This window comes from Trachymyrmex septentrionalis, unplaced genomic scaffold (genome assembly GCF_001594115.1).
Source record: "Trachymyrmex septentrionalis isolate Tsep2-gDNA-1 unplaced genomic scaffold, Tsep1.0 scaffold147, whole genome shotgun sequence".
NCBI classification, from domain to species: domain Eukaryota; kingdom Metazoa; phylum Arthropoda; class Insecta; order Hymenoptera; family Formicidae; genus Trachymyrmex; species Trachymyrmex septentrionalis.
This window is the reverse complement of record NW_017304620.1, coordinates 575,950-592,668: the sequence shown is the minus strand read 5'-3', so window position 1 is coordinate 592,668 and position 16,719 is coordinate 575,950. Positions and strand designations below refer to the sequence as shown.

The following is a 16,719-nucleotide window of genomic DNA, read 5'->3' as shown; positions in this document are numbered from 1 at the left end:
CACCTTTTGCATGTTGCATGACTTACAGCGTTCTCTCCATATGCAGCACAAATCATTTCAGTGGCTTCAGCAGCATTTTTCTTCAGATGAAACGCGAAGTGGATGGAAAATCGAATATGCTCTTTTGTAATTGCCATCGTGAACACTACTGATTTTTGAGGTTATGTGCATCAAACGCCAAACCGTATCGCATTTCAGGAGGTTAAATGTTACTGTTTTAAAACCCCAAAAGGGCGGGAAGATATATAAAATTTAAATTGTTATTTCGGTTGTATCAAATCTAAAGCTCAGAACTTTTTTGTACACCTAATATGTATATTATATTATATTTAAAAAAATACAATATATATATACATATATATATATATATACTATATATATACACACACACACACATATATTGTATATTAAAGGTTTTAGCCATTGATCGGACACTTTGCGCAATGCTAATGCCGGCGGTATTATAATTTTCAAGCCTTATAACTCAAAAAATACTTAACAAAAAATAATTTCATTATAATGTTTTGGAGCTTTTGACATTAGCTATTAGGTTCTGGTATCAAAAATAAGATATTCTATTAAAAAAAAAATCAATTTGACCTTGATCTGGTCTTGGAGACGCTACCCAAGATCAAGCAAATGTAATCAATGAATAGATCTTTTTAAGCCTTACAATTTTTGCCTGAAACATTTTTCTTAAGAATGCTTTACTTTCGAGATATTCGACTGTTTCCAGACTTTTGATACACCCTTACACGAACGCACGAACGCACGCACGCACGCACGCACGCACGCACGCACGCACGCACATATATATGTAGATCTTCCTAGTATTCTTATAGTATTTTATGATCCAACTTATGTTAAAATATAAATACACCATTACGAAATCTGTCATCGTTCATTAGACATAAAATAAATTTCTTTGCAGAGCGTTTAAACGACATATTTTATTTTTTTTGGAAGGTTTCCCAAACTTTCCTGGATGAATAAGCATTTTTTCATGAATGTACGGACTTTTCAAAATGACAACTGCATATGTTTTAAAGATGCTCATTCAGGGTCAATTTTGGTTATTTTTATACACTCTCCTTTTATAATTAAATTACAATGTCAATTTAATAATGTAATTCATGTATTAAATGTAAAGTATACATTTATTTATATGTATTACAATTAAAATAATTTAATGTAATAATAAAATTAACTTTTATGTTTATTTTATTTTTAACAAAATATTACTTTTATACAATTTTCCCGTTATAAAACTTTAACATATACTTAAACGTACGTATCTCATATCTCACGATCAGTACTTCGTATTAATGTATTACAGAAAATTCACAATAAAATGTCTGTTTTTTTTTGCAATAATGCCTACAACAATGGCAAGATAAATAACTTTCTATAATGTATATTGCAAAGAAATTAACTGTAATAACTTTGAATTCACCGCGTAATGATGATGTAGCTTGATGACAATTCTTGGTTGCTTGACCGTCATGTGATTTATCTATTGTATGCACATAAGTGTATCCTTGTATTTATATCATGGGCAACAATATCATGGCGCGAAACTGGCCGTGCTTTTTTACATGATCTCGTGAGTTGCGGACTCAGATCGAGATTATCGGATCTCAACAGCTTATCAAATTTTATATACGCTCAATCGAGTTCTAATATACACTCAATAGTTTCCACTCGGATTATATAATAAAAGTGCTTTTATTTTTTCTTTACGTGTGCTAGCGAAGATATTGCGATGCAAATCTTTGAATTATCATTTTTAAGATATGTCGTTATTGTTGTCATCATTATCGCGATTAGAAGAAAATATACGGTTGTATAGCTCCTGGCGCTAGAGGCTAGCGATGCATGATTGTGTGCATTTGGAAACACGACTAATATCGAACTCAGCCATTCTCTGCATCATTTTGCACTTTCTATACTTGAGAGGTTCGGAGCGCGCTGTCAACGCTACCGTGTCACTAACTAAACTAAACTAAACTAAACTAAACTTTATCCTTATTTATTAGACGTAGAACAAGGTCTATGCCTGTTCCACAATAGGATGGCAAACCGTAAGCTGTGAGAAATGAACAAATCGTAGTTATTATTAACAATTGTAGATTATTTTTGTATTCAACTGTGATTAGCCAATTTCTTACGAATTGCGACTCTATTGTAGAACAGGCATAAGGAAGCGTTTATGTACGTATCCGTATGCCGTAATTTGTAAGAATCGACTAATTATAGTCGGATATTCCCCTTTTACAGTCGAATGAGAGGAGAATACGCGACTGTGATTGGTCAATTCTTATAGATTACGGCATACGCTTACGACCAGTATAAACGTCCTCGAAGTTTTCATCAAGAATTCGAATTGGGTCAAAATCAGGTCAGAATCGAGTTAGAATTAAATTGGCTTGCCTGTTCCTACTGAATCAGAGTTACGCTAGAGTTGCAGAGTTATGTTCAAAGGATTGAACGTCTCGAGTGATCAATTTGTTTTTTTCTTGATTTTTGCTTATTATTATAATAAAGTGAAAATACTCGTATGTACACAACACATTTGCTCACGTTTGATGTGCACAACGCAATTTGGATTCATCCTGTTGGCAATATTATTATAACAATTAATCTCGATTCTTGTTGTTTTTACCAAATCTCATTTGAATTTTACCTTAAAATTTTATTAGAGTTCGTAGTATTTCCATCGTAAAAACATTCAATTCAATCCGACTCTGATTCGACTTTGGCCCGATTTGAACTCTCGATGGCAACTTACATTAATCAAGGATAGAACGAGCAACAGCGCTGTCCTCGAACGCACCCTCGATGAGTATATTGCGAAATGGAAGTGAGATTAGGGAGTTTTTGCAATACCGTGTATCCAGATACGGTGAACGCTAAAATGTGTTATTTAGTGGAAAGCCGAATTACGCATACGCACATGGTAAAGAGTATTGCAAAAACTTTCTAATATCCCCCCCTCCTCCCCACACACGCACACACATAAAGCATGTATACACACACGCGAAAAATAGTATCGGTAATTATTCATTGATGAAAAAAATGAATCAATTTAATTGACGCGTTTTTTTCAAATAAATAAATCTAGCAGAAAAAATGTCGCTCGGCTATATTAAATTAATTATTAAATATTAAGATGAGTACGTATAAAATTAGAAAATCTGTCATATTAATGTTATATCCAGATTCCACAGTTTTTTCTTTGATTAGAATTTTCGTCACTATAAAAGTTATTAACAAGTAATATCGGGTAGATCATCTGTTTCTACCATTGGAATTACAATAACGACGAGCTGAATAACATTTGCCTGTTTAGACTAATAATCCACTAAGTTATTGGAATCCACGAAGTTATTGGATTAAATATTTGAATCAAGTGTCAAATAGAAGAACTTTATCCTGAGGAACAGAAGAAGTAAATAAATTAAGAATTACAAACTGAAACAGCAGTTGTTTGTAATAAATGACACATGTGTGACTATTGAACATCCGGCAAATGGTCGATCACAGCAGTTGTTTTAGATACATATCCCAGTATCCCATTTCATAAGTGATACCCTTAATCCTAATCCTAGATTAGACCAGTAATATAGCGAGGTTTGCACGCGACATTACTAACTCGCAAATATAAAAAGGAAGTTCTTTGCAAACAGACAGACAGTCAAACTCTATCTCCAACACGAAACTCTGCCAGTTTGCGACTATACAGTAAAAGTTTTTTAGCTAATCGACACTACCGGCCGCAAAAATCGCTTAACCGATTCTGGTGATAAGCCGCGATTGGCTCACTCAAGTCATCTTATTCGCGATACCGTCAAGTGACTCGATCGAAGCTTCCAATTCGCTGGGTCAACCCTCCCCTTGTGTCCAAACATTCCGAGACATCCAGCTAAGATCACCTTTTATCACCGAGGATAAACTCGAAGGTCTTGGAGTCCTTCAGACACAGAGATCGGACCTCCAATAATCATCTTCAAAAGCCAAAACCTGCAGAGTAGTAGTAAGTTCCCCCTTAATTTATATATCTGTATATTCACCGCAAGGCCTAACCCAACGCAAAATCGTAGTGCCACGCTTAAACCGCCCCCACAAGAGTTGGCTTAAAAGCCGGGCCTACTGTGAAGCGCGGAGACTCTTAGACCAAGTACCAGGAGTACCTTGAGATCTCTCAGAATTGGAGTCACCCAGCCGAGGACGCATTGCCTCCACCACCTTCGCCACTACCGGCTTCGTCGGCTCTACCTGTTAACCAAGACGCATTAGAAGCGATCTTCTCTTTCTCCTTCACCTCCCCTTCGAACTCCGTCACCTCCCTCTCGAACTCTTTCACTTCCTCCTCGATCTTCATCACCCGCGTTTTTGGATGCTCTGATGGAGCGAATTTTCCCTGACTTCCCACCTCCAACTCCCGACTTTTCCATTCAATCCATCCCTCCATCATCTCGACCATTGTTACCGGCTGACTCGATCTCGAGCATAGAGTTCCTGGAAGAGTTTCCTTCCACCGTGAAACGAATAGGCTCAAAAGAATCATCGGGATGAATTCCCCATTCATCCCGATTCTTTTGAGCCCTTATTTAACCGATTTCCACGTGCAACACAACCTCTCCCACCAGATGCATACATAATCGGTTATTTTGACCTAAAAGAAATTTGAAATACCATAACTGGCCAGCCACTTTACATGTTCACATCCTAGTCTCTCCTTCCACGATCATCCGAATCTTATCTCGTTCCTGTAAATTTCTTTTATAATCTCTTCTCCTCTTCCTCCGTAATTTACGAAATTAACTAATTCCTGTATTGCCTCTCCGTATACATGCACGCACACGACAGACTCACGCTCGCTAATGATCTAACTTTGGCAAAAACATGTATATGAAGTGTGTACAAAAAAATGCAGTGAATTTTATTCTGCCGACATGGTGACGCTGTAAGCTTGTATAGTGGTGTAACGTCTCGGGGGAAGCGTCACGTATCCTTAGTAAAAGTTAGGTTACGGTCGAGTGAGATCTCTGCTTTTCATGTCTGTTTTTATTAACGTACTTTTGTTGGCGGAATAGAGCGAAACGTTTTAATCGTGTAAAGAACCAACATCTAAATACTTTCTCATAAAACTTGGCAAAAACGACCAAGAAATTCTACAAATGTAGGAAATGGTGTATGGTGAATCTGCCATGAAGTGTAGAACTGTGTATAAATGGATAGATCGGTTCAAGAAGGGAAAGGACAGCGTCGATGACGACGCACGAGCGAGGTGCCCTTCAACATCACGTGTCGATGAGAATATATTCAACGTGTTCACGATTTGGTAAAGGCAGACCGTCGAATTACCACTAGAATGATTCCAGAAAAATTTGGTATAAGTAACGGTAGTATTCAGACAATTTTAAAAGAAGATTTAAATTTCTGGAAGCTGTGTGCAAAAATTGTTCCGAAAGTTTTAACTGACGAGTAAAAAAAAAAGACGTGTTGACTATTGCAATGATTGAATCGAAAATGCCCAAGATTCAAATTTTCTCAAGGTGATAATTGGAGACGAATCTTGGATTTACGAGTATGATCCTAAAACAAAAAGACAGAGTGAAGAGTGGAAGCACCATGGTTCGCCTCGTATCAAAAAAGCGCACAAGAGTTGTTCAAAAATCAAGACCACGTTCATAGTTTTTTTCGATATTTGTGGAGTTGTTCATCATGAATATGTTCCAGAAGGTAAATCTAGTAATGCAAAATTCTATGTTGAAGTCTTAAAGCGTCTGCGTAAACGTGTGCGACGTACATGACCCAATTGTAGGTGGAGAAAGCATGGATTCTGCATCAGGACAATGCACCTTCATACACTGTGTTCGTTACGCGCGAGTTTTTAGCCAAAAACAATATCACTATCATAGACCACCCTCCCTATTCATCTGATTTAGCACCCTGTGATTTCTACCTGTTCCTTAAAGTAAAAAATATCATGCGGGCTGAATATTTTGTGGCTGTTGATACCATAAAACGAGAAATAACGAAGCTTCTAAAAGAACTGATAAAGTCATGCAGCACTGCTTTCAGGAATGGGAGAAGCGTTAGACCAAGTGTATTCTGTCAAGGGGAGAGTACTTCGAAGGTGACCACATCTCCATTACAGAATAATTTAATTTGGATTTTTGGTGAACTGAGTACACTTTTTGTACATACCTCGTATTGATCTTTTATGTAATTAATTAGCAATTCTGCGATTAATGATTTAAGTTATAACCGCGTTTCGCAATGTACAACAGCTTATACCATAGTATTATAATTACAATAGTTTATAAAAATAAGTACAACAATAACATAAATTAGAAATATAAGATTATTTAAGAGAGAATATTAGCTTACTCTTATAACATGTTAAAATAATAATTACCAATGCAGATACAACTGATAATATACAATTCTTATTAAAAGGCTAGATTTCTCTTATAATATGTTGGTTGCAAATACAAATACATTTACCTAAAAATATTGTATGTTACCTAAAAATATTCTATATAATACTAAGAAATTTTGGATTAATAATAAACTACTAGGTTGTTCGGAAAGTAATTTTGTTTTTTTTTTATGAAAATGAAAGACGATTTTCTTATAGTGAATAAATATTTTGTTGAATTATATATTGTCCATTCTGGTCCAATACCTTTTGCCATCTTTCTGGCAGTAGCATAATTCCACGCTCATAAAATTTTTGTTCTTTGCTGGCAAAAAACTGATCCAGGTGATTTTTGACTTCGTTATTTGAAGTAAAGGTTTTTACCTTTACCGTCTAAAACATTTTGTAGAGACCGGAACAAATAATAATCAGAAGGTGCCAGATCTGGAGAATATGGTGGGTGTGGCAGTATATCCCATCCAAGCTGTAAAAGCTTTTGGCGAGTTACCAAACTTATTTGAGGTCTCGCATTATCTTGGTGGAACACTACACCTTTTCTATTGATCAATTCTGGCCTTTTCTGTTTAAGTGAATCATTCAATTTGTCCAGCTGATGACAGTACACTTCAGAATTGATCGTTGTGTTGTCCGGTAGAAGCTCAAAAAAAACGATTCCTTTGAAATCCCACCAAACAGATAGCATCACCTTTTTTTATGAATATCGGCTTTCGAAGTGCTTTGAGCCGGTTCATCTTTTTTACTTCATAATCTCTTGCGTTTAACATTGTTGTAGACAACCCATTTCTCGTCCCCAGTGATGATGCGCTTCAAAAATGGATCATTTTCTTGATGTTTGAGAAGCAAATCACAGACGTCAATGCGAAGGCACAAATTTCTTTCCGAAAGAACATGAGGAACCCATATGTCGAGCTTTGAGATTAAACCTAGGCGTTTCAAATGATCATGAACGGTCGAATTCGATAAATTTAATCTCTCAGCGATCTCACGAGTTGTTATTCGCCGATTTGCATCAATTAATGCCTTTATTGTGTCTTCATCAGCTTCAACTGGCCTTCTAGAACGTGGTGCATCTTCAACATCAAAATTGCCGGATCGAAATTTTGCAAACCAGTTTTGGCACTGGCGTTCTGTCAATACATCTTCTCCACACATCGGATAATTTTTTTCTTACTTGAACAGCATTTTTCCTTTTCGATAGTAAAAAAGTAAAATATGCCGAAAATGCTGCTTTTCACTTTTCATATTTGATAGGGCATCAACCAAAAACTACTGCGTAGAATCAATTGAATCAATTGAATCAATTTTTCCACAAGCAAACCTTGCTATATCAGCTGTCAAAATATATAATGATTATGCGGCTTAAGTGTGAAGTTGGCTGTGAAAAAATACAATTAAGTCCTCTGTTGGGAAAAAACGAAATTACTTTCCGAATAACCCAATAGAATACTTTTAATATAATATGACATGCCTCAATCTCCATTTATTTTAGAATCGTAAGACCTCGTACCGACTCCCACCTTTTGTCAGAGATCGTATATAGTTTGATCCCGAGTTAAATTCTTTGGCTCAAAATTCGACTTGACGTTCGCGTTGCTCATTGGAAACAGGTGTTACAGCATCCCTTCAAGACTTTGATCCATATTCCAGAGCTATAAAAGGTGCGTTCGATCTCGCACGCATCCCTTCCCGCGGATGCATACGAAACAAAGCGTCTGCTGTAACGTCCTTCCATATTCCATCCTTCTTATTCCTTTTTTCTCTAAACTTATCCACACATATGACCGGAGTTTGGACGTAATATTAACATATAATTTATAATTGAGAAAAATCACTGAGGAATTAGATATCAAATTGCATTATGATTAAAAAGAAAAGAGTGAAAGTTTTATTACTAACATACGGTATCTATAGCTTCGTTTTACATATATTCTTACCTTGCGTAGAGTCTAATCTTTTTGATATCTATTGTTTTTAGGATAAATATTGCGGACTTATACATTTAGTAAGGCGAAGAGTTAATACATTAAATGCGTACGCAAATTTTTGAATTATGTCAAAAATAAATTATGAAGTACCTAAAGCAATTATTGACAATCATGTATCATTGAATTATAAGCCGTAACTTAAGGTAATAATCGTTCAAAAACGTATCGATTATTCATTAGACAGAGGATTGCATTCAAATTTATATCATATCAATAACATTTATGAAAATGTTTCAAAAGTCGAAGATTGTAAAAAGTATCACGCTTTCGCAATCTGTGTAAAGATGATTTTCTTTCTGAAATTTTTTAATATAATTAATATTTGTACAATATAATTTTATTAATTTATGTTTTCACAAATAAATTGTCAAAAGTTTTGTATAATACAATATAATTTTTATTTTGTAGATAAGTTTTATGAGAAAAGTCAGGATATTGCATCTCAATATATTTTGCAACTAGTTGTTAACAGACATGGAGATTGAAGAACATAATCATATCCTCATGAAATTGGGACTTGAATTGTGCGCAAACATTATTTCTTCAATTAGTGATAATAATAGGTAAAATTACCAGAGTATGGCTTGAACGATGGAACTTTTGTTATGTACGTTTTCTTATTTTATTTCAAAATAGTTTGATAGGAAAGTATTGAAAATCGCATTAAATGTATTTTGTCGAAATTCGAATTTGATCGTTTAGTTTGAAATTAACATTTATAAATTATTAGCACATTATTAGGTATTCAAAATTAGCTATTTTACTTGACGTTCTAGACGAATAAATAAAGTAGGTCAATTTTAACTAGAGCGGTGCAATTTTTTGTATGCATGCTTTTTATTTTTTTTTATATATTTAACTATATGTAAACGTGAATTTTGAGTTAATTAATGAGAAAATTGCAAAATTTAAATTTCCATGAAATTGTTTTATTTTAATGCAATTTTCAACATGTTCTCATCAGATTAATTTGAAATTAATATTTGCAAATGATTTAGCACATAAAAATATACAAAAAATATGCATAAGAAAGGCTCCACCGCTTTTACCAAATTTTTTTTATTTATCCGTCGTACTTTGTTGTGAGATATACTTTCTAAACAATACAATGCAAATAATTGTGCCTCCCAGAATGTTTAAAATTTAATTAACTGATTAGATAAAATTGAAAAGGGGAGCAACCGCTGATAACTTTGACCTTGACATATGTATTTCAAGAAATGAATAATATTCAACAGGTTTTAATCGATGCTCATCCCTCATTAAAAAGTTATTAATAAAACAAGTTTAAGAAAAAACGTTTTATTTTACTGTACATATTAAGATTTATTTACAATACATTGTCTCTTCTGCTTACGAACGTTCGATTTTCTACGTGAAGCGAGGTCCACTCCATCTTTCTCCCTGTCTAGGAACGTAACGACTTTTTACGCAGGTGGATCTTAGAAAATCGAACGCCTCTAGAGAGGCGGGGGGGGGGGGGGGGGGGGGGGGGGGGGGGGGGGGAGGGGGGAGAGGAGATGGGACCTCGCTTTTTGCGGAAAGTTGTATGTCTCTAGCCAAGGGAGAAGTGACATAGATATTTATATCTAACACTAGATCGCTGATTTGGCTCTAATACATGATTCCAAAAAGTATGTACTAAACTCATGATGCATGTTCGCGATGTAAGACTAGTCTCTGTAAGACTAGCGATGTATTACTAGTCAACGCATACGTATGTAAGTCCACATGTTACACCATATACTATGATTGATTGCAACTTACCTACGAAATATTATCTCCGGATTTTTTTCACTTAAACTGTGACAACTTTTACACACGGCAAGATACCGACATTGTAACTTTTAACGTAAAAAGTACGAATATCACGCATATATCAAATATGTGTGGCTGATGTGGCTCTATCGCGACCATTACACATTATGACCACGTGACCGTTTTATTCCTATTACGCTATGTAATACATAGGTTTTGGAATCAATTTTTATGCACGATATATAGGGCAGTCAGCGATCTAGTGTTAGATATAAATATTTATGAAAGTGGATCTTGCTTCGCGTGGGAAGTCGTATATCTCTAGGCAGGGGAGAAAGTGGGGTAGATTTTGTTTCATGTAAAAAACCGTTATACATGGAAAGATGTTCTGCATATTGTATGTGACAAAAACAAGATGTTACTTTTTAAAAACCAATTCGGCGCACTGTTCAAACGACTACATATGTGATATATAAATTCACATAGAAATTATTAAAGCATTTAAGATCTAACTTCAACTGTTATAGGCTTTAATTTTTATTTGTTGCATTATTAAAAAAATTTTTGTGTTAATAACTTTTTAATATATAATGAATGATTTAAACCTGTTAAAGGTCATTCAAAGTCACGATCTTGACAAGACATACATGCCAAGGTCAAGATAATCGGAGGAGCATTTCTTAAAGCAGTGCTGTGATTTTCAACTTGGTTACTGCCCTTTATTTCGCCAACCCGCGCGTAGCGTAAATACCAATGATCGCGGATTGATGAAGTAAAGGGTAAAAATCAAGTTAAAAATAGAACGAAATGTGCAAGTAAATTCCAGCACTGTCCTAAAGTGAACATTTACCCAATTTTGTTCAAAATCATGTATTTTCATACCATCCCAACCAAACGTATAATTAAATTCAAGCATATAATTTATAATAGCAGAGTCCTTTGAAACATCTAGATTTAATTTTTTTTACATTCAGAGACTCTTGTTCTTAATTGTTTCTTCGTTTGGCTCCCGTACGAACGTTCGATACTTCACAATCATTATGTAAAATTTTATAGATTACATTATTTTATAGATTACATTCTGTCGAATCTTTATCTTTATATCTCTTTATAAAAATATTAAATTTATTTAATATTCTGTATCTAATCAAAAATTTGTTTTTATTGATAGCTAAATATATAATTTCTGAAGCATTTTTAAGGTATGGAAAAGCTTTAACCTTTCTTTTGTTATTTTTATTTTTATCATTATATTAGAATTTAAAGCCATTAAATTTTTGTAGAAAATAGCTTTTTTAATTATTCACATCTTATTAAAAGTCAACTCAATTCAGTATCCATTGTTAATAGCATTTTAATCACAAACTAAATTTTTTTGTAGTGTAATGAGTGTAACAAGAAAATAGTCCTATCCACTAAACTGCATGTTGTGTTAATTTTGTGACAAAATGGATGTGATTGAAATAAAATACATATCTTTCGGAATAAAATTCTTTATAGAACCATACGATTCAAAATAATTTTATTATTTGCTATCTTTAAAATTATGTCCTAAATTTGATACAATGTTCTTTTCTACTTCAATTATGAATTGTAATTTAACGTGAAATCTTATGCTTTTCAAGCACATAAGTAGTATGTGGGCAGCCATGTGAGCATCAAAACAAACCCCTTCCACTCCATTCCTGGCGTCAGAGGCGTGGCCTAGTCAGGGCGAATCTGGGAAAATGGCACGCTCTAATTGATTAAATATGAGGAGAGGAGGTAATTAAATAAGGTAATTAAATAGCATGTTTTGATTGATTCACTCTACAGCTGCCAGCGCGTTGATTGGTTTTGCTCCGTAGCGTAAATTTGTTTTGAGAGATAGAGTGATAATATGGAGATAGTGAATTCGACAAAATGGACCAAAATATTTTTCGCCGCAAAAAGAAATTTACGAACAACAAACATGAATATCTAATATATTTATGACCTATCTGTCTTTTTTTTGCGTCTTCAAAGTTTCGAGTTAAGGTACAATTTCACATACTATTAAAGCAATTGGAGCAATATCAAATCTGTCATTGTTGTTATTTTAACGATTGAAATGTAGTTTAAACGGTTTTAACTACAATTAAGCATCAAACACTTAAATGCTATTGACAGTGCTGTCGTATTGTGTCGACCGTATTGACCAGCGTTAACCGCGATTTATGCAGGGTGTCCCGCATTATTGACAAAGCGTGCTTGTGTAGATAGAGCGGACTAAACTGAATAGAAAAATTCTCTACCATTTTGTATTTTTCGCATTAGTTAACGTTATTAAATTACAAAAATAGTCAAATTCGCCTGGTCTACCACTAAATACAAACGCGCAGCGAGATAAGATCGCCTAGAGAGACGTACGTTTTTCGTCACTTGTTTACGCGTTGTTTACAAGCGACATTGGTGTAAGGAGATGATGCGAGCCGGTGGCAAGACGCGCGGTTTGAGGCTAGAATAGAGAACATGTCTGCATCTGACACAGCTAGTGCATCGTGTACTTCTTAAATCTATACAAACCTTACTTTACATGATGCAGAGTTAAATAAATAACCTCATAAATTCAGAGGAAAGAAACACAATAGATTTCAATTCAAAAGAATTCAGACGAACATGTCGACGGATTACAGACGAACAGCGGCGATGTCCACGGTAAGCAACGATGCAAAGAATTGGAAAACATGGTGGACACGCTTTGAGAATTATCTAGTGTCGTTAAAAGTTAACAAGAAAAGCAAAGTGATTCAATGTGCTTAACTTCTCCATTATATCGATGAGAACAGCTTCAAAATATATTCATAAACATTTACGTTTGCGGAAAACGAAAAGAACAAGATTGAAGTATTAATCAAAAAGTTCGGAAACCATTTCCCGCCATTGGAAAATTTTGCGTATAAACGCTACAAATTCTTCTCGTATAAGCAGCAGCCGGGAGAATCCTTGGAACAGTTTATGGTCGAGTTAAAACAACAAGCTAAAAAATGCAAATTTGGCGAATCGAACGATAGCCTCGTCGAATCAATGATAATATGTAAAGTTAGCACATCTATACGAGAAAAGCGACGAATTAATTCTGGAAAAAGTCATCAAATTATGCCATTTTATAGAAATGTCCAAGGAAAGAAGTTAAGCTATACAAAAGTCGACGGCGGCATGCAAGAGCGACAAAAGAATGGACGAAGTCAGCAAGCGGAGAAGTCAACATGGAGGAAATCGATACGGCAATTCAAGTATTAAATAAATTAAAGAAGTGTTGTAAGAAGTGCGGTAGGTCGTATCTTATTAATAAATGTCCGACGTACGTTCAAGTTTGTACAACAACAAAAAAATTATTCCGAAAATCAATGTTTAAAAAAAAAAAGCTGGAATGCGAACAAAAAACACAAGCACTAGTAAAGTAGATGACGTAATAAATGTCCGGCGTACATTCAAATTTGTACAACAAAAAAATTATTCCGAAAATCAATGTTTAAAAAAAAAAAGCTGGAATGCGAACAAAAAACACAAGCACTAGTAAAGTAGATGACGTTGAGAAATGCTCGAGTTTGAATGAGCATTTGTTTGTAGGCTCATTATACGATAATAATAAAAAAAAGTCTTGAGTATTAGGAAGTAAAGATAAATAATAAGATAATTAGTTTTAAGCTGGACACGACAACAATGCTCAATATTCTGCCGTTGCAAATTTTTTAGAGGTTAGGAATCACGAAAAAAACCGTCTAGAACTGACACACGGTTGATGACATACTCAGATGCTCCAAGGTTATTGGTATGTTCAAATTAAAATGCGTGGTGAAAAAAAAAGAATGTGAAATTCTCTTCTATATAGTAGATACAGATAAAAATCTCTTTTAGCTTATAGACTTGAATTTAATTGCGATAATCGATTAGTTGAGAATAAAAACAATGATTACCAGAAAATTATTAATGATAAAGATTTGTTTACCGGGATAGGATGCATCGAAAAACCGAATATCAAATCGAATTAAAACAAGACGCGTAATCGATCATTCATCTTATGCGAAAGTACGTATGCCTAGAAGGGAGGAAATGGGGAGGGAGGGGAGAGAGGAAAGAAGAAAAAAAAAAAGGAAGGAAGCGAGAGAGAGAGAGAGAGAGAGAGAGAAGGAGAGAGAGGGAGGGAGGGAGGGAGAGGGGGTGGGGGAGAGAGAGCATCTTACATTATTAATATAATGAAAAACCGACCAAAGACAAGCGAATAAATTAACATGTTATATGACAGTGATTAAAATTAATGTTTAATGCACACTAGAATTAAGCGAAACTAGTTTCGACTTTATATAGTTTTTATCAGTCGCATAGAAATACAAATTACAAATTTTAATTTAGTTGAGAACACATTAAATAAAATAAAAAGTTACAGAAGTTATAATCACATCCAGCTTTAATTAGGTAGTCCTTAATATCTTACTATCGTTACACAAATGATTGTAATTTGATTGTTCTCTTGATATTATTTGATTAATTAAATTTTAAATTTATACATCAATATTGATAAGGAATGAATCATGTTACAAATTCACCTTAGATATTGTCAAATGGTCATGGAATGGTGTGAATAACCATTGTGAAAATAAATTATGGTTATGAAATAATTTCAATATCATATATAGTGACGTTACTAAGGAATCTACCTCTTGGCTTACGGTCCCCTTCATTCCGTCTCACACAGAAAAATTCAGAACAATTTTTGCGCAAAAATAAAGGCGATATCAGAGTAGCTTTCCACAGCCCCAATAAGATGAGCAAGTACATCAGAGTCCAAAAGGACACTTGTCCTCGTACATTGAAAAATAATATCGTCTATAAAATTTTATGTAATGATTGCGACGCATCTTACGTCGGGCAGACGGGCAGAAAATTAAAAACTAGAATTGCGGAACACCGTAACCATATTAGATATAAAACTTCTACCCGCTCCATCATTACCGAGCATAGACTTCTTCATGATCATGATTTTCAATGGGACGACGTTCAAATCCTGGATGAAGAACCTTCTTACAGAAAGCGGCTAATCTCGGAAATGTTGCATATTAAAAAACAAAAAAATAGTCTGAATCTACAAACTGACACCGAAAGTCTTCACAAAGCGTATCTACCGATCATAAACAAAGTATGACTTTCGATTCTGTCGGCCCGTCTCCTCTCCTCTCTCAGTGCGTTGTATTCCGTTTAAGCGAGTGGTCACGTCGTGAGCGACGCCGACATGTCCGGCTCCGGTGTGTGCAGTCTTGCCGGAGTGTTACGGTTTACACATGGTTCACTTTTGCATGTGCGGCGGATCATATTGATTTGTTCAAGTTTGCTGGTAAGTGTGCAATTTTATCGTGATTGCGGTGTTTCTAATTGTTAAAGTCTGTTTTTTCTTACAAGTTCTTTTTCGGTCTTGTCTAGCGATCTGGCTTTGATAATGGACATCTTGATTGCTCAATCGTATTTTTGAGATCCATCTGAATTTTACTTCTTTACGTTTTATGTTAATTGCGACATGAATTGTTTTTTATTTATTGTTTTATTTTATCACACTTTATATCTGAAGAGGGCTCAATCTCGTAGCCGAAACTTGTTATGGTTTTTATACATTTTTATACATTTATACATCTATATGCGCTGTTCCGTATCTATTCATGTATCTTCGCCTAATATTTTTAACTAATTAAATGTTTTTTAACCTAATGACTCTTCTTTCGCCGTTTAATTTGTTTGTTTATTTATGTAATTTCAATATCGCTACATAAAATTAAATTCATAAAAAAAAAGAGATTATAAAGACAAACTTATAATAATATATAGATAATCATTGTTTACTTCTGATTCTGACAACGCTTGAGAAAATGACAATAAAAATAAATTGTGACACCTGAGAAGGACCTGAAATGTAACGACCTAAATGTAATAAGGAAATGTAATAAGGTAATGTAATAAGGAATGACATAAAATATGTAAACAATCGATAATCGTTATTATAAATCCTATCAAAGATGTTAAAATACGAAAATGCATATATACATGCAGTATCTTCATTAATCATTAAACTTTATTTATTATTAAATTAATTCATTAAACGGGAATTAATCCCGTTTTTTTGAACTTTGATATGAATTATTTTGGATATTAATCTTTTCTGTATCAAGAATTTTGATATTATTCCAATCGAACATATAATATAATTAAATTCCAACATATGATTAGTAATGACAGAATGTTTAGATATATCTTGATTTAAATTCTTTCTATGTTCCAAGACTCTAGGATAAACTTCCAAAAACGTCAAATCTTCGATTTTTATAAAATTTCGCAGAAACATTAATGGAACATAAATGACGTCAAATAAATGTTTTTAAATAGATTTTCACCTATAAGAAGATTTAATGCCAAAATATTTAAGTAAAATTACGTATCACCTGAATAGATTATCTTTACATAACTCACTCTAAATTACTTCCGAAAGATTTTGATATTGATCTTGACCTCCAAGAAGAT

At 34.1% G+C, this 16,719-nt stretch overlaps 1 protein-coding gene and 1 long non-coding RNA gene across 12 annotated transcripts in view; one reads left to right on the top strand and one right to left on the bottom strand.

Annotated features, from left to right (window-relative positions):
• Positions 1-16,719, bottom strand: part of LOC108745695 (glutamate-gated chloride channel) — a 549,841-nt gene that overhangs the window by 104,767 nt on the left and 428,355 nt on the right. The window lies entirely within an intron of this gene.
• The window catches only part of LOC108745701, a 20,970-nt gene continuing 19,721 nt past the window's right edge, over positions 15,471-16,719 (top strand). The window contains exon 1 of the long non-coding RNA XR_001939115.1: positions 15,471-15,544. This is a non-coding gene — a long non-coding RNA (uncharacterized LOC108745701). The remainder of the gene's footprint in view (positions 15,545-16,719) is intronic.